The sequence below is a fragment of the Vicugna pacos genome, unplaced genomic scaffold, assembly GCF_048564905.1.
Source record: "Vicugna pacos unplaced genomic scaffold, VicPac4 scaffold_14, whole genome shotgun sequence".
NCBI classification, from domain to species: domain Eukaryota; kingdom Metazoa; phylum Chordata; class Mammalia; order Artiodactyla; family Camelidae; genus Vicugna; species Vicugna pacos.
This window is the reverse complement of record NW_027328735.1, coordinates 4,762,377-4,788,428: the sequence shown is the minus strand read 5'-3', so window position 1 is coordinate 4,788,428 and position 26,052 is coordinate 4,762,377. Positions and strand designations below refer to the sequence as shown.

Here is a 26,052-nt window from a genome sequence, read left to right as displayed (position 1 = left end):
GATCCCGCAGACCTACCTTGGTGTCCTCGGTGCCGTACCGTGCTGGTGCCATCCAAAATGTAGCATCCGCTTTAGGGAGATAATGCTGTAGGTAATGCTTCCTCTTCTAACGCTGTGGACTTGGACCACTCTTCCTTGTCCTCTCATCCTTGTGGCACGGGTGCACGAAGGCAACCACACAGCTGTTGCGCATCCTGTGCCTCAAACCAAACCATAATCCCAGCCCAGGTTATGAATGTAGCAGATCCTAAGTCTTTTCATTCTGATTTCAAAACCAAGGCCCCCTGGATCCCTCAGACCAGATGAACGATATCTCTGAGTCAGCCCCACACGTGCTCTATTGGCAAAATGCCCAATTGGTCCCTGGTCCTGCAGATGCACTGGGTGTGGCCATGGGACATATTGGTAATCTCAACCACGTGACCAGTTTTGATGCTTTATCATTGGTACACATTTTGGTTTGCTCTCTTGATTCGACCCACCACATCCCACAATGCACTCCAGATCCCTGAGACTCAGCGTGTGCCATCATTCGTAGCCCTATCCCTCACAGAACGTTGCCTCTGCTACCTCAAATGTGGCAGCTGGGATCTTGGACTCCGAATCAACTGTGGGGATATTTTGCGCTGGTTTCTTTGAGTTCTGTCAGCCAAGCATCTGCTGTGCACTCTTGTAAATCTCAGCACATCACCTTCTATCCCATGTCTCCTGTCCGCTTGAGAGTGTGCGTCCAAGTTAAACAGAGTTTCACCCTTGTTGCTCCATCACCAGGGGTCAGACCCTCACTGGATTCCATTTCCTGCTTTGCCTTCTCCTGCTTCCAGGTGTCCTGAGGCCTCATCCTGTCTTTGGAAGTAACAGACCTCTCTTCGGCAAGTGTCCTGTGCCAAGGGCTGGGTGAGTGGATGTTTCCATTGCTCTGTTCATGGGAGCGAGTGAGTGCAGGTTGCACTTCTTCTCTGCCAACTGGGCATCGATGAATCAACACTATCCAGATACATTTCACAGAAATGTGATATTTGCTTAGCTCTTTGTTTCTATACAGCCGTGGTGGGAGGGATGGTCCGAATACACCTGTTTTGACATTGTGTTGATATCTCATTTGCAGTCTTTAAGAAGTTTAAAAGAATTCATTTACATGTTTTGGGAGTTATACGAAAATGAAGTTATTTTTTGAAACACACTCAATCGACCTAGAAGCCAGACTTGTCAATTTTGGTAACATTTTGTCAGCTCGACGGAAAACCTAGACAGATAGAATGCAAATTGGCAGTCCAAACTGTTAAAGGGTTCATGTCGGCTCTTTACGGTTGAAGCCTCCGAAACCAACAGGAACCATGAAATAACTATTGGAAACTTGAAATAACCCCCAAACTTGGATACACTTGTGCATTGGTGCCCTTTACTCCCAATGACACCTACTGGCCAATATTGGCATTTCAAGGGGTAACATCCCTCTCTAGGAAAATACAAGAGGAAAGAAACCAAATATATACATTTAGGTTTGAATCCAAAAGCACCTAGAGGCATTCTAGCTAGGAGAACCCTGCTGCAGTTATGCTAGTCTATGGAGAACCAGGTGTTCTTCTATCAGTGATGAGAACGCTTAATCATCCGATCATGTTGGGTAAAGCCATTTAACGCAACCAAGTCTGCACCCGCATGATATAGTGCCCACGGGGGCTTGACTCAAGTGAAAGACGATCCACATAAGCTGTGTCTTTTATATCATTGGCGACTTTTACAGTACAGTTCTCTTTCTGACTTGTACTATTTACCTATACTGTCTTGAAAAATTGAGGCCTAATACAGATTCAAGTTCAGTCAGATTCCCCTCTCTTACCACACTCCCTTCACCCAAGGGAAGACATAAACACAACATTTGCTGAATCTAGCGGAAGGCCATCGTTTCTAGGTGTGAGCTAAGTATTCAATTCCTATCTATTTCAGCCAAGTTTATTGGACCTTTAAGGAGTTCACTGTTGTTCACAGAGTGTGAAGCTGGAGGAACTCTGATTCTAGGAGGGGCTTGTTTTACTCGTAATGGCTTCATTGCAGCTCAGCTACTGATCCTTCAAAATGGATGCCTGTGTGGAGGGGAGGGAAGGCAAGTGCTTGCTAGCTAGGCCCAAACCTGGGAAAAGGCTTACCTGGGCTTGGTGAATTCTGGTCTGAATGGCTTGGGAAGGCCCCTTGGGAAGTGTGGATTCCCATGACCTCTTCCAAGAACAGGAGCATTTTGATCATCTCTGCCATCTCTTCTCTTGCAGACGTCAGGGACCTTGGACCCGTTCTTGGAGAAGAGAATTGAGGAACTTCCTCAAGTCCACGTTGGCACTCCGTATGTTTCTGCCAGTATCAGCGAGGTTCAATATGTCTCATGAATGTCTTTTGAGCCTGGTATCCTCTACAGCTGTCTCCACGCCAGTATTCTCCATTGTAGCAGAACATCTCTCATCCATGTGTTCGCATCTCTCCTCAATCCGTTCAGCCAGCTTTTCGGCCAGCTTCTCTTCGTGTCTCCCCTAAAGTTGACTTCACCAGGACTGGGCAAGTCTGAAAGTACCTCGGAGCCTCACCAGTAAGCTGATGACAGGCAGATCTTCCACTGTCTGCCCTTTCAGGTTCTGGAAACTGACCTGTGACCTCAGGTCTTTGGGCAGCAGCAGTATCTCGAACTTACACAGCTTCCCGGACCAAACACCTAAGCCAAGCTCCACAGAGGGCGGCAGCCCCTCCATCACACTGATCCACCCACAGAACTCTGCCCGGTTACCTAGGATCCAACAGCCACAACAAGCCTCGCGGTACACACCAACATTCCACCTGGAATCCAACCGCTAACTGCCATCCCCAATGGCTGCTGCATCTTGTCAGTGTTGGGGGAGGGGCTGCATCCGACGAGAAGTTCCTAAGGTAAATGTGATTCTACCCACTAGCGTCCCATGGGCCTTTCTTCTTCCCTCTTTCCTTTTGTTCAGATCTCTATGCACAGTACCAATGGAGGGAAGTGTGTCCCTTTTCAGTTGATGGTTTCACACGTCTTTAAACTTTCTAACAGTTCACAGTACACAGAGACCCACTAAAGGAGACTTATGTTCCTATAATATCCGTACACCCGGAATACATATGCGTCGCCTGATTTCTGCTGAAACACCCGCACTCTCAGGACATGGATCCATTGGTTTCATGGGGGCTGAAATTCCAAGAAATGAAACCAACCCCAATGTGCACTTTGCTGTCAGTCTCTTTTGCTCTTAGTACACTTTGGCAGAGCTACTTGCCTTTGTTATAGGCTTCTTACAATTCTTCTCTACGTAGCCTAGAATATGGCATTCCTTCATCCTGTTGGAAGACATACAAGTCTACATCACGGACTAGGAATCCATTTGATTCCAAATCGGCATTAGGGTTAGGTCACGATATGTTCTTATGAATCAAAATTTACGAATATGAATGCACGCCTCCGAATACAAGTGTGCTGAGTACATGCAAGCCGCGATAATGGGTCGATGCATGCTGAATGATCCTTGACATCACCTTAAGTATTTTCTTTTGAATAATCATGGTTCCCTTGGTAAATATCAGCCAACCGTAGCATTTTGGTGTTTGTTTGTTGGTTTGATTCTTTGTTGGTCTGCTTCTCGCTTGTATTGCAAACACGACAGGCCATGCATCTCTCCTTAAGCTTGAAACAGAGAGTCAAATAAGCTGATTCACTTAAGAGAGTGCTTCCAATCACCTATGATTTCCTGCTTCCCTCTCCCATCTTTAGGGTTTTGATGTCCTCCTTGCCTTCTTCTTGTTTCTTCTTTGCCACTCATGCTCTTCTTGCATTTCCAATAATGGTTTCTTCTTTCCATTTCATCTTGCTGCTTTTCTATTCAGGGTAGATTTCTCAACCATTCTTGTAGGATAAGTTTTGAACTGCTGAATTCTTTTAAGATTTGCCGGTTTGTGGAATTTTCTAGCTCTGCCGTTATTAGGACTGGCGGTCATGTGGCATAGGCTCCCCTAGGTGGCAGCATTTGGCCATTCAGGATATGGTCTGTGTCCTGGCACTCCTCCCTCTCCTGCAATATTGCTGCCGAGATATCAGCTGAATCCCCTCTTGAGGTTCCCTTGTGACTATGTTGTTTCCTCCAGGTGCATTTTAAATCACTGTGATATTCGTGAGCTTTGTTGATTTGAATCATACAGCTGCTGGTAGGTCTATTGGGATTCCACCTCCTTTGGATGCTGTGTAATTCCTGAATTCGCATACATGATTCTTTCTTGGCTTTCAGGAAGTTTCAGTCTGATTTTTCTACAGATAAATTTTCAGACATTTTTTGTTTCCTTATCTCTTGCTTTTCCATCTGGGACCCTTATGAATTCTAGTCTTTCATGCCCTGTCTTAACCCAGGGTTCAACAGCAATGTTTACATTGCTTTGCACTTGCTTTCCTATGTCTGCTTCTGACCGAGGTTTTTCTGATCCCATGTCTTCACAGTCATTCACGCGTCCCTCTGCATTATCTAGTCTGCTTACGACTAAATTTTAGCCCTGATATTATCACATCCATTGAGTTTCCTGATATTTTTTGGCTCGTCTTTAGACTTTCTCTTCCCCTTTTCCGGTATTCTGCCTTATGTGATTCTGAGACACTGTTGTTTTTCAGTGATTTCCTGACCTCCATTTTCAACACATGGTCTGGATAGCGTTTTGCAGTCTAGTTGTTTGAAAGCTTATCTTTTGGGCCTTCAATATCTTTGGAACTGAAAATGGTACTTCCTGTTTCTTTTACTGTACTTCTTCACCTCTACTGCTCAGGTAATATCAGGTATGTAATGTGGACTTCTAGGGCTTTGTTAAGTGAAAATTTTAGACTTTTGGCTCTACGCAATTCCATGGGATTTCTGTGCGGACAATTTCTCCTAGACATTGATGCCATATCGTGTTCCTGTGTGTGTTGTCTGGTATATCTCCAATTGCTGTTGTTGCATTAGTTTTGATGAAAAACCAATACTATTTCGATTTGCATAACTTCATTTTGATAATGCTTATCTCACAATTCTGAAAGTGCGCAGGACACTTCCTCTTGTGGAAATGAAGCTTTTAAAGGTTCTCAGCTCTGCATTCTGCTCTATGTCATTTTGGAGTGTTTCCAAAACAGCAAACTGAGAGTGCGCTTGTGCTTTGTAGTTCCACGGGAATGTCCCAATGAAAGCAGTTCTTCTCAGAGCTTCTCTGTCTACAGAAACACCAGTGGAAGCATATCTATGGATGTCACATATCAGGGCCTGCTGGAATGATCCCGCAGACCTACCTTGGTGTCCTCGGTGCCGTACCGTGCTGGTGCCATCCAAAATGTAGCATCCGCTTTAGGGAGATAATGCTGTAGGTAATGCTTCCTCTTCTAACGCTGTGGACTTGGACCACTCTTCCTTGTCCTCTCATCCTTGTGGCACGGGTGCACGAAGGCAACCACACAGCTGTTGCGCATCCTGTGCCTCAAACCAAACCATAATCCCAGCCCAGGTTATGAATGTAGCAGATCCTAAGGCTTTTCATTCTGATTTCAAAACCAAGGCCCCCTGGATCCCTCAGACCAGATGAACGATATCTCTGAGTCAGCCCCACACGTGCTCTATTGGCAAAATGCCCAATTGGTCCCTGGTCCTGCAGATGCACTGGGTGTGGCCATGGGACATATTGGTAATCTCAACCACGTGACCAGTTTTGATGCTTTATCATTGGTACACATTTTGGTTTGCTCTCTTGATTCGACCCACCACATCCCACAATGCACTCCAGATCCCTGAGACTCAGCGTGTGCCATCATTCGTAGCCCTATCCCTCACAGAACGTTGCCTCTGCTACCTCAAATGTGGCAGCTGGGATCTTGGACTCCGAATAAACTGTGGGGATATTTTGTGCTGGTTTCTTTGAGTTCTGTCAGCCAAGCATCTGCTGTGCACTCTTGTAAATCTCAGCACATCACCTTCTATCCCATGTCTCCTGTCCGCTTGAGAGTGTGCGTCCAAGTTAAACAGAGTTTCACCCTTGTTGCTCCATCACCAGGGGTCAGACCCTCACTGGATTCCATTTCCTGCTTTGCCTTCTCCTGCTTCCAGGTGTCCTGAGGCCTCATCCTGTCTTTGGAAGTAACAGACCTCTCTTCGGCAAGTGTCCTGTGCCAAGGGCTGGGTGAGTGGATGTTTCCATTGCTCTGTTCATGGGAGCGAGTGAGTGCAGGTTGCACTTCTTCTCTGCCAACTGGGCATCGATGAATCAACACTATCCAGATACATTTCACAGAAATGTGATATTTGCTTAGCTCTTTGTTTCTATACAGCCGTGGTGGGAGGGATGGTCCGAATACACCTGTTTTGACATTGTGTTGATATCTCATTTGCAGTCTTTAAGAAGTTTAAAAGAATTCATTTACATGTTTTGGGAGTTATACGAAAATGAAGTTATTTTTTGAAACACACTCAATCGACCTAGAAGCCAGACTTGTCAATTTTGGTAACATTTTGTCAGCTCGACGGAAAACCTAGACAGATAGAATGCAAATTGGCAGTCCAAACTGTTAAAGGGTTCATGTCGGCTCTTTACGGTTGAAGCCTCCGGAACCAACAGGAACCATGAAATAACTATTGGAAACTTGAAATAACCCCCAAACTTGGATACACTTGTGCATTGGTGCCCTTTACTCCCAATGACACCTACTGGCCAATATTGGCATTTCAAGGGGTAACATCCCTCTCTAGGAAAATACAAGAGGAAAGAAACCAAATATATACATTTAGGTTTGAATCCAAAAGCACCTAGAGGCATTCTAGCTAGGAGAACCCTGCTGCAGTTATGCTAGTCTATGGAGAACCAGGTGTTCTTCTATCAGTGATGAGAACGCTTTATCATCCGATCATGTTGGGTAAAGCCATTTAACGCAACCAAGTCTGCACCCGCATGATATAGTGCCCACGGGGGCTTGACTCAAGTGAAAGACGATCCACATAAGCTGTGTCTTTTATATCATTGGCGACTTTTACAGTACAGTTCTCTTTCTGACTTGTACTATTTACCTATACTGTGTTGAAAAATTGAGGCCTAATACAGATTCATGTTCAGTCAGATTCCCCTCTCTTACCACACTCCCTTCACCCAAGGGAAGACATAAACACAACATTTGCTGAATCTAGCGGAAGGCCATCGTTTCTAGGTGTGAGCTAAGTATTCAATTCCTATCTATTTCAGCCAAGTTTATTGGACCTTTAAGGAGTTCACTGTTGTTCACAGAGTGTGAAGCTGGAGGAACTCTGATTCTAGGAGGGGCTTGTTTTACTCGTAATGGCTTCATTGCAGCTCAGCTACTGATCCTTCAAAATGGATGCCTGTGTGGAGGGGAGGGAAGGCAAGTGCTTGCTAGCTAGGCCCAAACCTGGGAAAAGGCTTACCTGGGCTTGGTGAATTCTGGTCTGAATGGCTTGGGAAGGCCCCTTGGGAAGTGTGGATTCCCATGACCTCTTCCAAGAACAGGAGCATTTTGATCATCTCTGCCATCTCTTCTCTTGCAGACGTCAGGGACCTTGGACCCATTCTTGGAGAAGAGAATTGAGGAACTTCCTCAAGTCCACATTGGCACTCCGTATGTTTCTGCCAGTATCAGCGAGGTTCAATATGTCTCATGAATGTCTTTGGAGCCTGGTATCCTCTACAGCTGTCTCCACGCCAGTATTCTCCATTGTAGCAGAACATCTCTCATCCATGTGTTCGCATCTCTCCTCAATCCGTTCAGCCAGCTTTTCGGCCAGCTTCTCTTCGTGTCTCCCCTAAAGTTGACTTCACCAGGACTGGGCAAGTCTGAAAGTACCTCGGAGCCTCACCAGTAAGCTGATGACAGGCAGATCTTCCACTGTCTGCCCTTTCAGGTTCTGGAAACTGACCTGTGACCTCAGGTCTTTGGGCAGCAGCAGTATCTCGAACTTACACAGCTTCCCGGACCAAACACCTAAGCCAAGCTCCACAGAGGGCGGCAGCCCCTCCATCACACTGATCCACCCACAGAACTCTGCCCGGTTACCTAGGATCCAACAGCCACAACAAGCCTCGCGGTACACACCAACATTCCACCTGGAATCCAACCGCTAACTGCCATCCCCAATGGCTGCTGCATCTTGTCAGTGTTGGGGGAGGGGCTGCATCCGACGAGAAGTTCCTAAGGTAAATGTGATTCTACCCACTAGCGTCCCATGGGCCTTTCTTCTTCCCTCTTTCCTTTTGTTCAGATCTCTATGCACAGTACCAATGGAGGGAAGTGTGTCCCTTTTCAGTTGATGGTTTCACACGTCTTTAAACTTTCTAACAGTTCACAGTACACAGAGACCCACTAAAGGAGACTTATGTTCCTATAATATCCGTACACCCGGAATACATATGCGTCGCCTGATTTCTGCTGAAACACCCGCACTCTCAGGACATGGATCCATTGGTTTCATGGGGGCTGAAATTCCAAGAAATGAAACCAACCCCAATGTGCACTTTGCTGTCAGTCTCTTTTGCTCTTAGTACACTTTGGCAGAGCTACTTGCCTTTGTTATAGGCTTCTTACAATTCTTCTCTACGTAGCCTAGAATATGGCATTCCTTCATCCTGTTGGAAGACATACAAGTCTACATCACGGACTAGGAATCCATTTGATTCCAAATCGGCATTAGGGTTAGGTCACGATATGTTCTTATGAATCAAAATTTACGAATATGAATGCACGCCTCCGAATACAAGTGTGCTGAGTACATGCAAGCCGCGATAATGGGTCGATGCATGCTGAATGATCCTTGACATCACCTTAAGTATTTTCTTTTGAATAATCATGGTTCCCTTGGTAAATATCAGCCAACCGTACCATTTTGGTGTTTGTTTGTTGGTTTGATTCTTTGTTGGTCTGCTTCTCGCTTGTATTGCAAACACGACAGGCCATGCATCTCTCCTTAAGCTTGAAACAGAGAGTCAAATAAGCTGATTCACTTAAGAGAGTGCTTCCAATCACCTATGATTTCCTGCTTCCCTCTCCCATCTTTAGGGTTTTGATGTCCTCCTTGCCTTCTTCTTGTTTCTTCTTTGCCACTCATGCTCTTCTTGCATTTCCAATAATGGTTTCTTCTTTCCATTTCATCTTGCTGCTTTTCTATTCAGGGTAGATTTCTCAACCATTCTTGTAGGATAAGTTTTGAACTGCTGAATTCTTTTAAGATTTGCCGGTTTGTGGAATTTTCTAGCTCTGCCGTTATTAGGACTGGCGGTCATGTGGCATAGGCTCCCCTAGGTGGCAGCATTTGGCCATTCAGGATATGGTCTGTGTCCTGGCACTCCTCCCTCTCCTGCAATATTGCTGCCGAGATATCAGCTGAATCCCCTCTTGAGGTTCCCTTGTGACTATGTTGTTTCCTCCAGGTGCATTTTAAATCACTGTGATATTCGTGAGCTTTGTTGATTTGAATCATACAGCTGCTGGTAGGTCTATTGGGATTCCACCTCCTTTGGATGCTGTGTAATTCCTGAATTCGCATACATGATTCTTTCTTGGCTTTCAGGAAGTTTCAGTCTGATTTTTCTACAGATAAATTTTCAGACATTTTTTGTTTCCTTATCTCTTGCTTTTCCATCTGGGACCCTTATGAATTCTAGTCTTTCATGCCCTGTCTTAACCCAGGGTTCAACAGCAATGTTTACATTGCTTTGCACTTGCTTTCCTATGTCTGCTTCTGACCGAGGTTTTTCTGATCCCATGTCTTCACAGTCATTCACGCGTCCCTCTGCATTATCTAGTCTGCTTACGACTAAATTTTAGCCCTGATATTATCACATCCATTGAGTTTCCTGATATTTTTTGGCTCGTCTTTAGACTTTCTCTTCCCCTTTTCCGGTATTCTGCCTTATGTGATTCTGAGACACTGTTGTTTTTCAGTGATTTCCTGACCTCCATTTTCAACACATGGTCTGGATAGCGTTTTGCAGTCTAGTTGTTTGAAAGCTTATCTTTTGGGCCTTCAATATCTTTGGAACTGAAAATGGTACTTCCTGTTTCTTTTACTGTACTTCTTCACCTCTACTGCTCAGGTAATATCAGGTATGTAATGTGGACTTCTAGGGCTTTGTTAAGTGAAAATTTTAGACTTTTGGCTCTACGCAATTCCATGGGATTTCTGTGCGGACAATTTCTCCTAGACATTGATGCCATATCGTGTTCCTGTGTGTGTTGTCTGGTATATCTCCAATTGCTGTTGTTGCATTAGTTTTGATGAAAAACCAATACTATTTCGATTTGCATAACTTCATTTTGATAATGCTTATCTCACAATTCTGAAAGTGCGCAGGACACTTCCTCTTGTGGAAATGAAGCTTTTAAAGGTTCTCAGCTCTGCATTCTGCTCTATGTCATTTTGGAGTGTTTCCAAAACAGCAAACTGAGAGTGCGCTTGTGCTTTGTAGTTCCACGGGAATGTGCCAATGAAAGCAGTTCTTCTCAGAGCTTCTCTGTCTACAGAAACACCAGTGGAAGCATATCTATGGATGTCACATATCAGGGCCTGCTGGAATGATCCCGCAGACCTACCTTGGTGTCCTCGGTGCCGTACCGTGCTGGTGCCATCCAAAATGTAGCATCCGCTTTAGGGAGATAATGCTGTAGGTAATGCTTCCTCTTCTAACGCTGTGGACTTGGACCACTCTTCCTTGTCCTCTCATCCTTGTGGCACGGGTGCACGAAGGCAACCACACAGCTGTTGCGCATCCTGTGCCTCAAACCAAACCATAATCCCAGCCCAGGTTATGAATGTAGCAGATCCTAAGGCTTTTCATTCTGATTTCAAAACCAAGGCCCCCTGGATCCCTCAGACCAGATGAACGATATCTCTGAGTCAGCCCCACACGTGCTCTATTGGCAAAATGCCCAATTGGTCCCTGGTCCTGCAGATGCACTGGGTGTGGCCATGGGACATATTGGTAATCTCAACCACGTGACCAGTTTTGATGCTTTATCATTGGTACACATTTTGGTTTGCTCTCTTGATTCGACCCACCACATCCCACAATGCACTCCAGATCCCTGAGACTCAGCGTGTGCCATCATTCGTAGCCCTATTCCTCACAGAACGTTGCCTCTGCTACCTCAAATGTGGCAGCTGGGATCTTGGACTCCGAATCAACTGTGGGGATATTTTGCGCTGGTTTCTTTGAGTTCTGTCAGCCAAGCATCTGCTGTGCACTCTTGTAAATCTCAGCACATCACCTTCTATCCCATGTCTCCTGTCCGCTTGAGAGTGTGCGTCCAAGTTAAACAGAGTTTCACCCTTGTTGCTCCATCACCAGGGGTCAGACCCTCACTGGATTCCATTTCCTGCTTTGCCTTCTCCTGCTTCCAGGTGTCCTGAGGCCTCATCCTGTCTTTGGAAGTAACAGACCTCTCTTCGGCAAGTGTCCTGTGCCAAGGGCTGGGTGAGTGGATGTTTCCATTGCTCTGTTCATGGGAGCGAGTGAGTGCAGGTTGCACTTCTTCTCTGCCAACTGGGCATCGATGAATCAACACTATCCAGATACATTTCACAGAAATGTGATATTTGCTTAGCTCTTTGTTTCTATACAGCCGTGGTGGGAGGGATGGTCCGAATACACCTGTTTTGACATTGTGTTGATATCTCATTTGCAGTCTTTAAGAAGTTTAAAAGAATTCATTTACATGTTTTGGGAGTTATACGAAAATGAAGTTATTTTTTGAAACACACTCAATCGACCTAGAAGCCAGACTTGTCAATTTTGGTAACATTTTGTCAGCTCGACGGAAAACCTAGACAGATAGAATGCAAATTGGCAGTCCAAACTGTTAAAGGGTTCATGTCGGCTCTTTACGGTTGAAGCCTCCGAAACCAACAGGAACCATGAAATAACTATTGGAAACTTGAAATAACCCCCAAACTTGGATACACTTGTGCATTGGTGCCCTTTACTCCCAATGACACCTACTGGCCAATATTGGCATTTCAAGGGGTAACATCCCTCTCTAGGAAAATACAAGAGGAAAGAAACCAAATATATACATTTAGGTTTGAATCCAAAAGCACCTAGAGGCATTCTAGCTAGGAGAACCCTGCTGCAGTTATGCTAGTCTATGGAGAACCAGGTGTTCTTCTATCAGTGATGAGAACGCTTAATCATCCGATCATGTTGGGTAAAGCCATTTAACGCAACCAAGTCTGCACCCGCATGATATAGTGCCCACGGGGGCTTGACTCAAGTGAAAGACGATCCACATAAGCTGTGTCTTTTATATCATTGGCGACTTTTACAGTACAGTTCTCTTTCTGACTTGTACTATTTACCTATACTGTCTTGAAAAATTGAGGCCTAATACAGATTCAAGTTCAGTCAGATTCCCCTCTCTTACCACACTCCCTTCACCCCAGGGAAGACATAAACACAACATTTGCTGAATCTAGCGGAAGGCCATCGTTTCTAGGTGTGAGCTAAGTATTCAATTCCTATCTATTTCAGCCAAGTTTATTGGACCTTTAAGGAGTTCACTGTTGTTCACAGAGTGTGAAGCTGGAGGAACTCTGATTCTAGGAGGGGCTTGTTTTACTCGTAATGGCTTCATTGCAGCTCAGCTACTGATCCTTCAAAATGGATGCCTGTGTGGAGGGGAGGGAAGGCAAGTGCTTGCTAGCTAGGCCCAAACCTGGGAAAAGGCTTACCTGGGCTTGGTGAATTCTGGTCTGAATGGCTTGGGAAGGCCCCTTGGGAAGTGTGGATTCCCATGACCTCTTCCAAGAACAGGAGCGTTTTGATCATCTCTGCCATCTCTTCTCTTGCAGACGTCAGGGACCTTGGACCCGTTCTTGGAGAAGAGAATTGAGGAACTTCCTCAAGTCCACGTTGGCACTCCGTATGTTTCTGCCAGTATCAGCGAGGTTCAATATGTCTCATGAATGTCTTTGGAGCCTGGTATCCTCTACAGCTGTCTCCATGCCAGTATTCTCCATTGTAGCAGAACATCTCTCATCCATGTGTTCGCATCTCTCCTCAATCCGTTCAGCCAGCTTTTCGGCCAGCTTCTCTTCGTGTCTCCCCTAAAGTTGACTTCACCAGGACTGGGCAAGTCTGAAAGTACCTCGGAGCCTCACCAGTAAGCTGATGACAGGCAGATCTTCCACTGTCTGCCCTTTCAGGTTCTGGAAACTGACCTGTGACCTCAGGTCTTTGGGCAGCAGCAGTATCTCGAACTTACACAGCTTCCCGGACCAAACACCTAAGCCAAGCTCCACAGAGGGCGGCAGCCCCTCCATCACACTGATCCACCCACAGAACTCTGCCCGGTTACCTAGGATCCAACAGCCACAACAAGCCTCGCGGTACACACCAACATTCCACCTGGAATCCAACCGCTAACTGCCATCCCCAATGGCTGCTGCATCTTGTCAGTGTTGGGGGAGGGGCTGCATCCGACGAGAAGTTCCTAAGGTAAATGTGATTCTACCCACTAGCGTCCCATGGGCCTTTCTTCTTCCCTCTTTCCTTTTGTTCAGATCTCTATGCACAGTACCAATGGAGGGAAGTGTGTCCCTTTTCAGTTGATGGTTTCACACGTCTTTAAACTTTCTAACAGTTCACAGTACACAGAGACCCACTAAAGGAGACTTATGTTCCTATAATATCCGTACACCCGGAATACATATGCGTCGCCTGATTTCTGCTGAAACACCCGCACTCTCAGGACATGGATCCATTGGTTTCATGGGGGCTGAAATTCCAAGAAATGAAACCAACCCCAATGTGCACTTTGCTGTCAGTCTCTTTTGCTCTTAGTACACTTTGGCAGAGCTACTTGCCTTTGTTATAGGCTTCTTACAATTCTTCTCTACGTAGCCTAGAATATGGCATTCCTTCATCCTGTTGGAAGACATACAAGTCTACATCACGGACTAGGAATCCATTTGATTCCAAATCGGCATTAGGGTTAGGTCACGATATGTTCTTATGAATCAAAATTTACGAATATGAATGCACGCCTCCGAATACAAGTGTGCTGAGTACATGCAAGCCGCGATAATGGGTCGATGCATGCTGAATGATCCTTGACATCACCTTAAGTATTTTCTTTTGAATAATCATGGTTCCCTTGGTAAATATCAGCCAACCGTACCATTTTGGTGTTTGTTTGTTGGTTTGATTCTTTGTTGGTCTGCTTCTCGCTTGTATTGCAAACACGACAGGCCATGCATCTCTCCTTAAGCTTGAAACAGAGAGTCAAATAAGCTGATTCACTTAAGAGAGTGCTTCCAATCACCTATGATTTCCTGCTTCCCTCTCCCATCTTTAGGGTTTTGATGTCCTCCTTGCCTTCTTCTTGTTTCTTCTTTGCCACTCATGCTCTTCTTGCATTTCCAATAATGGTTTCTTCTTTCCATTTCATCTTGCTGCTTTTCTATTCAGGGTAGATTTCTCAACCATTCTTGTAGGATAAGTTTTGAACTGCTGAATTCTTTTAAGATTTGCCGGTTTGTGGAATTTTCTAGCTCTGCCGTTATTAGGACTGGCGGTCATGTGGCATAGGCTCCCCTAGGTGGCAGCATTTGGCCATTCAGGATATGGTCTGTGTCCTGGCACTCCTCCCTCTCCTGCAATATTGCTGCCGAGATATCAGCTGAATCCCCTCTTGAGGTTCCCTTGTGACTATGTTGTTTCCTCCAGGTGCATTTTAAATCACTGTGATATTCGTGAGCTTTGTTGATTTGAATCATACAGCTGCTGGTAGGTCTATTGGGATTCCACCTCCTTTGGATGCTGTGTAATTCCTGAATTCGCATACATGATTCTTTCTTGGCTTTCAGGAAGTTTCAGTCTGATTTTTCTACAGATAAATTTTCAGACATTTTTTGTTTCCTTATCTCTTGCTTTTCCATCTGGGACCCTTATGAATTCTAGTCTTTCATGCCCTGTCTTAACCCAGGGTTCAACAGCAATGTTTACATTGCTTTGCACTTGCTTTCCTATGTCTGCTTCTGACCGAGGTTTTTCTGATCCCATGTCTTCACAGTCATTCACGCGTCCCTCTGCATTATCTAGTCTGCTTACGACTAAATTTTAGCCCTGATATTATCACATCCATTGAGTTTCCTGATATTTTTTGGCTCGTCTTTAGACTTTCTCTTCCCCTTTTCCGGTATTCTGCCTTATGTGATTCTGAGACACTGTTGTTTTTCAGTGATTTCCTGACCTCCATTTTCAACACATGGTCTGGATAGCGTTTTGCAGTCTAGTTGTTTGAAAGCTTATCTTTTGGGCCTTCAATATCTTTGGAACTGAAAATGGTACTTCCTGTTTCTTTTACTGTACTTCTTCACCTCTACTGCTCAGGTAATATCAGGTATGTAATGTGGACTTCTAGGGCTTTGTTAAGTGAAAATTTTAGACTTTTGGCTCTACGCAATTCCATGGGATTTCTGTGCGGACAATTTCTCCTAGACATTGATGCCATATCGTGTTCCTGTGTGTGTTGTCTGGTATATCTCCAATTGCTGTTGTTGCATTAGTTTTGATGAAAAACCAATACTATTTCGATTTGCATAACTTCATTTTGATAATGCTTATCTCACAATTCTGAAAGTGCGCAGGACACTTCCTCTTGTGGAAATGAAGCTTTTAAAGGTTCTCAGCTCTGCATTCTGCTCTATGTCATTTTGGAGTGTTTCCAAAACAGCAAACTGAGAGTGCGCTTGTGCTTTGTAGTTCCACGGGAATGTGCCAATGAAAGCAGTTCTTCTCAGAGCTTCTCTGTCTACAGAAACACCAGTGGAAGCATATCTATGGATGTCACATATCAGGGCCTGCTGGAATGATCCCGCAGACCTACCTTGGTGTCCTCGGTGCCGTACCGTGCTGGTGCCATCCAAAATGTAGCATCCGCTTTAGGGAGATAATGCTGTAGGTAATGCTTCCTCTTCTAACGCTGTGGACTTGGACCACTCTTCCTTGTCCTCTCATCCTTGTGGCACGGGTGCACGAAGGCAACCACACAGCTGTTGCGCATCCTGTGCCTCAAACCAAACCATAATCCCAGCCCAGGTTATGAATGTAGCAGATCCTAAGGCTTTTCATTCTGATTTCAAAACCAAGGCCCCCTGGATCCCTCAGACCAGATGAACGATATCTCTGAGTCAGCCCCACACGTGCTCTATTGGCAAAATGCCCAATTGGTCCCTGGTCCTGCAGATGCACTGGGTGTGGCCATGGGACATATTGGTAATCTCAACCACGTGACCAGTTTTGATGCTTTATCATTGGTACACATTTTGGTTTGCTCTCTTGATTCGACCCACCACATCCCACAATGCACTCCAGATCCCTGAGACTCAGCGTGTGCCATCATTCGTAGCCCTATTCCTCACAGAACGTTGCCTCTGCTACCTCAAATGTGGCAGCTGGGATCTTGGACTCCGAATCAACTGTGGGGATATTTTGCGCTGGTTTCTTTGAGTTCTGTCAGCCAAGCATCTGCTGTGCACTCTTGTAAATCTCAGCACATCACCTTCTATCCCATGTCTCCTGTCCGCTTGAGAGTGTGCGTCCAAGTTAAACAGAGTTTCACCCTTGTTGCTCCATCACCAGGGGTCAGACCCTCACTGGATTCCATTTCCTGCTTTGCCTTCTCCTGCTTCCAGGTGTCCTGAGGCCTCATCCTGTCTTTGGAAGTAACAGACCTCTCTTCGGCAAGTGTCCTGTGCCAAGGGCTGGGTGAGTGGATGTTTCCATTGCTCTGTTCATGGGAGCGAGTGAGTGCAGGTTGCACTTCTTCTCTGCCAACTGGGCATCGATGAATCAACACTATCCAGATACATTTCACAGAAATGTGATATTTGCTTAGCTCTTTGTTTCTATACAGCCGTGGTGGGAGGGATGGTCCGAATACACCTGTTTTGACATTGTGTTGATATCTCATTTGCAGTCTTTAAGAAGTTTAAAAGAATTCATTTACATGTTTTGGGAGTTATACGAAAATGAAGTTATTTTTTGAAACACACTCAATCGACCTAGAAGCCAGACTTGTCAATTTTGGTAACATTTTGTCAGCTCGACGGAAAACCTAGACAGATAGAATGCAAATTGGCAGTCCAAACTGTTAAAGGGTTCATGTCGGCTCTTTACGGTTGAAGCCTCCGAAACCAACAGGAACCATGAAATAACTATTGGAAACTTGAAATAACCCCCAAACTTGGATACACTTGTGCATTGGTGCCCTTTACTCCCAATGACACCTACTGGCCAATATTGGCATTTCAAGGGGTAACATCCCTCTCTAGGAAAATACAAGAGGAAAGAAACCAAATATATACATTTAGGTTTGAATCCAAAAGCACCTAGAGGCATTCTAGCTAGGAGAACCCTGCTGCAGTTATGCTAGTCTATGGAGAACCAGGTGTTCTTCTATCAGTGATGAGAACGCTTAATCATCCGATCATGTTGGGTAAAGCCATTTAACGCAACCAAGTCTGCACCCGCATGATATAGTGCCCACGGGGGCTTGACTCAAGTGAAAGACGATCCACATAAGCTGTGTCTTTTATATCATTGGCGACTTTTACAGTACAGTTCTCTTTCTGACTTGTACTATTTACCTATACTGTCTTGAAAAATTGAGGCCTAATACAGATTCAAGTTCAGTCAGATTCCCCTCTCTTACCACACTCCCTTCACCCCAGGGAAGACATAAACACAACATTTGCTGAATCTAGCGGAAGGCCATCGTTTCTAGGTGTGAGCTAAGTATTCAATTCCTATCTATTTCAGCCAAGTTTATTGGACCTTTAAGGAGTTCACTGTTGTTCACAGAGTGTGAAGCTGGAGGAACTCTGATTCTAGGAGGGGCTTGTTTTACTCGTAATGGCTTCATTGCAGCTCAGCTACTGATCCTTCAAAATGGATGCCTGTGTGGAGGGGAGGGAAGGCAAGTGCTTGCTAGCTAGGCCCAAACCTGGGAAAAGGCTTACCTGGGCTTGGTGAATTCTGGTCTGAATGGCTTGGGAAGGCCCCTTGGGAAGTGTGGATTCCCATGACCTCTTCCAAGAACAGGAGCGTTTTGATCATCTCTGCCATCTCTTCTCTTGCAGACGTCAGGGACCTTGGACCCGTTCTTGGAGAAGAGAATTGAGGAACTTCCTCAAGTCCACGTTGGCACTCCGTATGTTTCTGCCAGTATCAGCGAGGTTCAATATGTCTCATGAATGTCTTTGGAGCCTGGTATCCTCTACAGCTGTCTCCATGCCAGTATTCTCCATTGTAGCAGAACATCTCTCATCCATGTGTTCGCATCTCTCCTCAATCCGTTCAGCCAGCTTTTCGGCCAGCTTCTCTTCGTGTCTCCCCTAAAGTTGACTTCACCAGGACTGGGCAAGTCTGAAAGTACCTCGGAGCCTCACCAGTAAGCTGATGACAGGCAGATCTTCCACTGTCTGCCCTTTCAGGTTCTGGAAACTGACCTGTGACCTCAGGTCTTTGGGCAGCAGCAGTATCTCGAACTTACACAGCTTCCCGGACCAAACACCTAAGCCAAGCTCCACAGAGGGCGGCAGCCCCTCCATCACACTGATCCACCCACAGAACTCTGCCCGGTTACCTAGGATCCAACAGCCACAACAAGCCTCGCGGTACACACCAACATTCCACCTGGAATCCAACCGCTAACTGCCATCCCCAATGGCTGCTGCATCTTGTCAGTGTTGGGGGAGGGGCTGCATCCGACGAGAAGTTCCTAAGGTAAATGTGATTCTACCCACTAGCGTCCCATGGGCCTTTCTTCTTCCCTCTTTCCTTTTGTTCAGATCTCTATGCACAGTACCAATGGAGGGAAGTGTGTCCCTTTTCAGTTGATGGTTTCACACGTCTTTAAACTTTCTAACAGTTCACAGTACACAGAGACCCACTAAAGGAGACTTATGTTCCTATAATATCCGTACACCCGGAATACATATGCGTCGCCTGATTTCTGCTGAAACACCCGCACTCTCAGGACATGGATCCATTGGTTTCATGGGGGCTGAAATTCCAAGAAATGAAACCAACCCCAATGTGCACTTTGCTGTCAGTCTCTTTTGCTCTTAGTACACTTTGGCAGAGCTACTTGCCTTTGTTATAGGCTTCTTACAATTCTTCTCTACGTAGCCTAGAATATGGCATTCCTTCATCCTGTTGGAAGACATACAAGTCTACATCACGGACTAGGAATCCATTTGATTCCAAATCGGCATTAGGGTTAGGTCACGATATGTTCTTATGAATCAAAATTTACGAATATGAATGCACGCCTCCGAATACAAGTGTGCTGAGTACATGCAAGCCGCGATAATGGGTCGATGCATGCTGAATGATCCTTGACATCACCTTAAGTATTTTCTTTTGAATAATCATGGTTCCCTTGGTAAATATCAGCCAACCGTACCATTTTGGTGTTTGTTTGTTGGTTTGATTCTTTGTTGGTCTGCTTCTCGCTTGTATTGCAAACACGACAGGCCATGCATCTCTCCTTAAGCTTGAAACAGAGAGTCAAATAAGCTGATTCACTTAAGAGAGTGCTTCCAATCACCTATGATTTCCTGCTTCCCTCTCCCATCTTTAGGGTTTTGATGTCCTCCTTGCCTTCTTCTTGTTTCTTCTTTGCCACTCATGCTCTTCTTGCATTTCCAATAATGGTTTCTTCTTTCCATTTCATCTTGCTGCTTTTCTATTCAGGGTAGATTTCTCAACCATTCTTGTAGGATAAGTTTTGAACTGCTGAATTCTTTTAAGATTTGCCGGTTTGTGGAATTTTCTAGCTCTGCCGTTATTAGGACTGGCGGTCATGTGGCATAGGCTCCCCTAGGTGGCAGCATTTGGCCATTCAGGATATGGTCTGTGTCCTGGCACTCCTCCCTCTCCTGCAATATTGCTGCCGAGATATCAGCTGAATCCCCTCTTGAGGTTCCCTTGTGACTATGTTGTTTCCTCCAGGTGCATTTTAAATCACTGTGATATTCGTGAGCTTTGTTGATTTGAATCATACAGCTGCTGGTAGGTCTATTGGGATTCCACCTCCTTTGGATGCTGTGTAATTCCTGAATTCGCATACATGATTCTTTCTTGGCTTTCAGGAAGTTTCAGTCTGATTTTTCTACAGATAAATTTTCAGACATTTTTTGTTTCCTTATCTCTTGCTTTTCCATCTGGGACCCTTATGAATTCTAGTCTTTCATGCCCTGTCTTAACCCAGGGTTCAACAGCAATGTTTACATTGCTTTGCACTTGCTTTCCTATGTCTGCTTCTGACCGAGGTTTTTCTGATCCCATGTCTTCACAGTCATTCACGCGTCCCTCTGCATTATCTAGTCTGCTTACGACTAAATTTTAGCCCTGATATTATCACATCCATTGAGTTTCCTGATATTTTTTGGCTCGTCTTTAGACTTTCTCTTCCCCTTTTCCGGTATTCTGCCTTATGTGATTCTGAGACACTGTTGTTTTTCAGTGATTTCCTGACCTCCATTTTCAACACATGGTCTGGATAGCGTTTTGCAGTCTAGTTGTTTGAAAGCTTATCTTTTGGGCCTTCAATATCTTTGGAACTGAAAATGGTACTTCCTGTTTCTTTTACTGTACTTCTTCACCTCTACTGCTCAGGTAATATCAGGTATGTAATGTGGACTTCTAGGGCTTTGTTAAGTGAAAATTTTAGACTTTTGGCTCTACGCAATTCCATGGGATTTCTGTGCGGACAATTTCTCCTAGACATTGATGCCATATCGTGTTCCTGTGTGTGTTGTCTGGTATATCTCCAATTGCTGTTGTTGCATTAGTTTTGATGAAAAACCAATACTATTTCGATTTGCATAACTTCATTTTGATAATGCTTATCTCACAATTCTGAAAGTGCGCAGGACACTTCCTCTTGTGGAAATGAAGCTTTTAAAGGTTCTCAGCTCTGCATTCTGCTCTATGTCATTTTGGAGTGTTTCCAAAACAGCAAACTGAGAGTGCGCTTGTGCTTTGTAGTTCCACGGGAATGTCCCAATGAAAGCAGTTCTTCTCAGAGCTTCTCTGTCTACAGAAACACCAGTGGAAGCATATCTATGGATGTCACATATCAGGGCCTGCTGGAATGATCCCGCAGACCTACCTTGGTGTCCTCGGTGCCGTACCGTGCTGGTGCCATCCAAAATGTAGCATCCGCTTTAGGGAGATAATGCTGTAGGTAATGCTTCCTCTTCTAACGCTGTGGACTTGGACCACTCTTCCTTGTCCTCTCATCCTTGTGGCACGGGTGCACGAAGGCAACCACACAGCTGTTGCGCATCCTGTGCCTCAAACCAAACCATAATCCCAGCCCAGGTTATGAATGTAGCAGATCCTAAGGCTTTTCATTCTGATTTCAAAACCAAGGCCCCCTGGATCCCTCAGACCAGATGAACGATATCTCTGAGTCAGCCCCACACGTGCTCTATTGGCAAAATGCCCAATTGGTCCCTGGTCCTGCAGATGCACTGGGTGTGGCCATGGGACATATTGGTAATCTCAACCACGTGACCAGTTTTGATGCTTTATCATTGGTACACATTTTGGTTTGCTCTCTTGATTCGACCCACCACATCCCACAATGCACTCCAGATCCCTGAGACTCAGCGTGTGCCATCATTCGTAGCCCTATCCCTCACAGAACGTTGCCTCTGCTACCTCAAATGTGGCAGCTGGGATCTTGGACTCCGAATCAACTGTGGGGATATTTTGCGCTGGTTTCTTTGAGTTCTGTCAGCCAAGCATCTGCTGTGCACTCTTGTAAATCTCAGCACATCACCTTCTATCCCATGTCTCCTGTCCGCTTGAGAGTGTGCGTCCAAGTTAAACAGAGTTTCACCCTTGTTGCTCCATCACCAGGGGTCAGACCCTCACTGGATTCCATTTCCTGCTTTGCCTTCTCCTGCTTCCAGGTGTCCTGAGGCCTCATCCTGTCTTTGGAAGTAACAGACCTCTCTTCGGCAAGTGTCCTGTGCCAAGGGCTGGGTGAGTGGATGTTTCCATTGCTCTGTTCATGGGAGCGAGTGAGTGCAGGTTGCACTTCTTCTCTGCCAACTGGGCATCGATGAATCAACACTATCCAGATACATTTCACAGAAATGTGATATTTGCTTAGCTCTTTGTTTCTATACAGCCGTGGTGGGAGGGATGGTCCGAATACACCTGTTTTGACATTGTGTTGATATCTCATTTGCAGTCTTTAAGAAGTTTAAAAGAATTCATTTACATGTTTTGGGAGTTATACGAAAATGAAGTTATTTTTTGAAACACACTCAATCGACCTAGAAGCCAGACTTGTCAATTTTGGTAACATTTTGTCAGCTCGACGGAAAACCTAGACAGATAGAATGCAAATTGGCAGTCCAAACTGTTAAAGGGTTCATGTCGGCTCTTTACGGTTGAAGCCTCCGAAACCAACAGGAACCATGAAATAACTATTGGAAACTTGAAATAACCCCCAAACTTGGATACACTTGTGCATTGGTGCCCTTTACTCCCAATGACACCTACTGGCCAATATTGGCATTTCAAGGGGTAACATCCCTCTCTAGGAAAATACAAGAGGAAAGAAACCAAATATATACATTTAGGTTTGAATCCAAAAGCACCTAGAGGCATTCTAGCTAGGAGAACCCTGCTGCAGTTATGCTAGTCTATGGAGAACCAGGTGTTCTTCTATCAGTGATGAGAACGCTTAATCATCCGATCATGTTGGGTAAAGCCATTTAACGCAACCAAGTCTGCACCCGCATGATATAGTGCCCACGGGGGCTTGACTCAAGTGAAAGACGATCCACATAAGCTGTGTCTTTTATATCATTGGCGACTTTTACAGTACAGTTCTCTTTCTGACTTGTACTATTTACCTATACTGTCTTGAAAAATTGAGGCCTAATACAGATTCAAGTTCAGTCAGATTCCCCTCTCTTACCACACTCCCTTCACCCAAGGGAAGACATAAACACAACATTTGCTGAATCTAGCGGAAGGCCATCGTTTCTAGGTGTGAGCTAAGTATTCAATTCCTATCTATTTCAGCCAAGTTTATTGGACCTTTAAGGAGTTCACTGTTGTTCACAGAGTGTGAAGCTGGAGGAACTCTGATTCTAGGAGGGGCTTGTTTTACTCGTAATGGCTTCATTGCAGCTCAGCTACTGATCCTTCAAAATGGATGCCTGTGTGGAGGGGAGGGAAGGCAAGTGCTTGCTAGCTAGGCCCAAACCTGGGAAAAGGCTTACCTGGGCTTGGTGAATTCTGGTCTGAATGGCTTGGGAAGGCCCCTTGGGAAGTGTGGATTCCCATGACCTCTTCCAAGAACAGGAGCGTTTTGATCATCTCTGCCATCTCTTCTCTTGCAGACGTCAGGGACCTTGGACCCATTCTTGGAGAAGAGAATTGAGGAACTTCCTCAAGTCCACGTTGGCACTCCGTATGTTTCTGCCAGTATCAGCGAGGTTCAATATGTCTCATGAATGTCTTTGGAGCCTGGTATCCTCTACAGCTGTCTCCACGCCAGTATTCTCCATTGTAGCAGAACATCTCTCATCCATGTGTTCGCATCTCTCCTCAATCCGTTCAGCCAGCTTTTCGGCCAGCTTCTCTTCGTGTCTCCCCTAAAGTTGACTTCACCAGGACTGGGCAAGTCTGAAAGTACCTCGGAGCCTCACCAGTAAGCTGATGACAGGCAGATCTTCCACTGTCTGCCCTTTCAGGTTCTGGAAACTGACCTGTGACCTCAGGTCTTTGGGCAGCAGCAGTATCTCGAACTTACACAGCTTCCCGGACCAAACACCTAAGCCAAGCTCCACAGAGGGCGGCAGCCCCTCCATCACACTGATCCACCCACAGAACTCTGCCCGGTTACCTAGGATCCAACAGCCACAACAAGCCTCGCGGTACACACCAACATTCCACCTGGAATCCAACCGCTAACTGCCATCCCCAATGGCTGCTGCATCTTGTCAGTGTTGGGGGAGGGGCTGCATCCGACGAGAAGTTCCTAAGGTAAATGTGATTCTACCCACTAGCGTCCCATGGGCCTTTCTTCTTCCCTCTTTCCTTTTGTTCAGATCTCTATGCACAGTACCAATGGAGGGAAGTGTGTCCCTTTTCAGTTGATGGTTTCACACGTCTTTAAACTTTCTAACAGTTCACAGTACACAGAGACCCACTAAAGGAGACTTATGTTCCTATAATATCCGTACACCCGGAATACATATGCGTCGCCTGATTTCTGCTGAAACACCCGCACTCTCAGGACATGGATCCATTGGTTTCATGGGGGCTGAAATTCCAAGAAATGAAACCAACCCCAATGTGCACTTTGCTGTCAGTCTCTTTTGCTCTTAGTACACTTTGGCAGAGCTACTTGCCTTTGTTATAGGCTTCTTACAATTCTTCTCTACGTAGCCTAGAATATGGCATTCCTTCATCCTGTTGGAAGACATACAAGTCTACATCACGGACTAGGAATCCATTTGATTCCAAATCGGCATTAGGGTTAGGTCACGATATGTTCTTATGAATCAAAATTTACGAATATGAATGCACGCCTCCGAATACAAGTGTGCTGAGTACATGCAAGCCGCGATAATGGGTCGATGCATGCTGAATGATCCTTGACACCACCTTAAGTATTTTCTTTTGAATAATCATGGTTCCCTTGGTAAATATCAGCCAACCGTACCATTTTGGTGTTTGTTTGTTGGTTTGATTCTTTGTTGGTCTGCTTCTCGCTTGTATTGCAAACACGACAGGCCATGCATCTCTCCTTAAGCTTGAAACAGAGAGTCAAATAAGCTGATTCACTTAAGAGAGTGCTTCCAATCACCTATGATTTCCTGCTTCCCTCTCCCATCTTTAGGGTTTTGATGTCCTCCTTGCCTTCTTCTTGTTTCTTCTTTGCCACTCATGCTCTTCTTGCATTTCCAATAATGGTTTCTTCTTTCCATTTCATCTTGCTGCTTTTCTATTCAGGGTAGATTTCTCAACCATTCTTGTAGGATAAGTTTTGAACTGCTGAATTCTTTTAAGATTTGCCGGTTTGTGGAATTTTCTAGCTCTGCCGTTATTAGGACTGGCGGTCATGTGGCATAGGCTCCCCTAGGTGGCAGCATTTGGCCATTCAGGATATGGTCTGTGTCCTGGCACTCCTCCCTCTCCTGCAATATTGCTGCCGAGATATCAGCTGAATCCCCTCTTGAGGTTCCCTTGTGACTATGTTGTTTCCTCCAGGTGCATTTTAAATCACTGTGATATTCGTGAGCTTTGTTGATTTGAATCATACAGCTGCTGGTAGGTCTATTGGGATTCCACCTCCTTTGGATGCTGTGTAATTCCTGAATTCGCATACATGATTCTTTCTTGGCTTTCAGGAAGTTTCAGTCTGATTTTTCTACAGATAAATTTTCAGACATTTTTTGTTTCCTTATCTCTTGCTTTTCCATCTGGGACCCTTATGAATTCTAGTCTTTCATGCCCTGTCTTAACCCAGGGTTCAACAGCAATGTTTACATTGCTTTGCACTTGCTTTCCTATGTCTGCTTCTGACCGAGGTTTTTCTGATCCCATGTCTTCACAGTCATTCACGCGTCCCTCTGCATTATCTAGTCTGCTTACGACTAAATTTTAGCCCTGATATTATCACATCCATTGAGTTTCCTGATATTTTTTGGCTCGTCTTTAGACTTTCTCTTCCCCTTTTCCGGTATTCTGCCTTATGTGATTCTGAGACACTGTTGTTTTTCAGTGATTTCCTGACCTCCATTTTCAACACATGGTCTGGATAGCGTTTTGCAGTCTAGTTGTTTGAAAGCTTATCTTTTGGGCCTTCAATATCTTTGGAACTGAAAATGGTACTTCCTGTTTCTTTTACTGTACTTCTTCACCTCTACTGCTCAGGTAATATCAGGTATGTAATGTGGACTTCTAGGGCTTTGTTAAGTGAAAATTTTAGACTTTTGGCTCTACGCA

General features: G+C 45.1%; 4 long non-coding RNA genes across 4 annotated transcripts; all 4 read left to right on the top strand.

Annotated features, from left to right (window-relative positions):
- Nucleotides 1-2,744: 2,744 nt before the first annotated feature.
- On the top strand, nt 2,745-7,716 carry LOC140692673 (uncharacterized). The gene is made up of 3 exons (XR_012068256.1): nt 2,745-2,916; nt 6,117-6,189; nt 7,563-7,716. It is a non-coding gene; the product is annotated as an uncharacterized lncRNA (long non-coding RNA).
- A 407-nt stretch (nt 7,717-8,123) lies between these two features.
- On the top strand, nt 8,124-13,008 carry LOC140692672 (uncharacterized). Its single transcript, XR_012068255.1, has 3 exons — nt 8,124-8,208; nt 11,409-11,481; nt 12,855-13,008. It is a non-coding gene; the product is annotated as an uncharacterized lncRNA (long non-coding RNA).
- Nucleotides 13,009-13,415: 407 nt separating this feature from the next.
- On the top strand, nt 13,416-18,296 carry LOC140692671 (uncharacterized). The gene is made up of 3 exons (XR_012068254.1): nt 13,416-13,500; nt 16,701-16,773; nt 18,147-18,296. It is a non-coding gene; the product is annotated as an uncharacterized lncRNA (long non-coding RNA).
- A 324-nt stretch (nt 18,297-18,620) lies between these two features.
- LOC140692656 (uncharacterized) lies at nt 18,621-23,615 on the top strand. Its single transcript, XR_012068237.1, has 3 exons — nt 18,621-18,792; nt 21,993-22,065; nt 23,439-23,615. It is a non-coding gene; the product is annotated as an uncharacterized lncRNA (long non-coding RNA).
- The last annotated feature ends 2,437 nt before the right edge of the window (nt 23,616-26,052 follow it).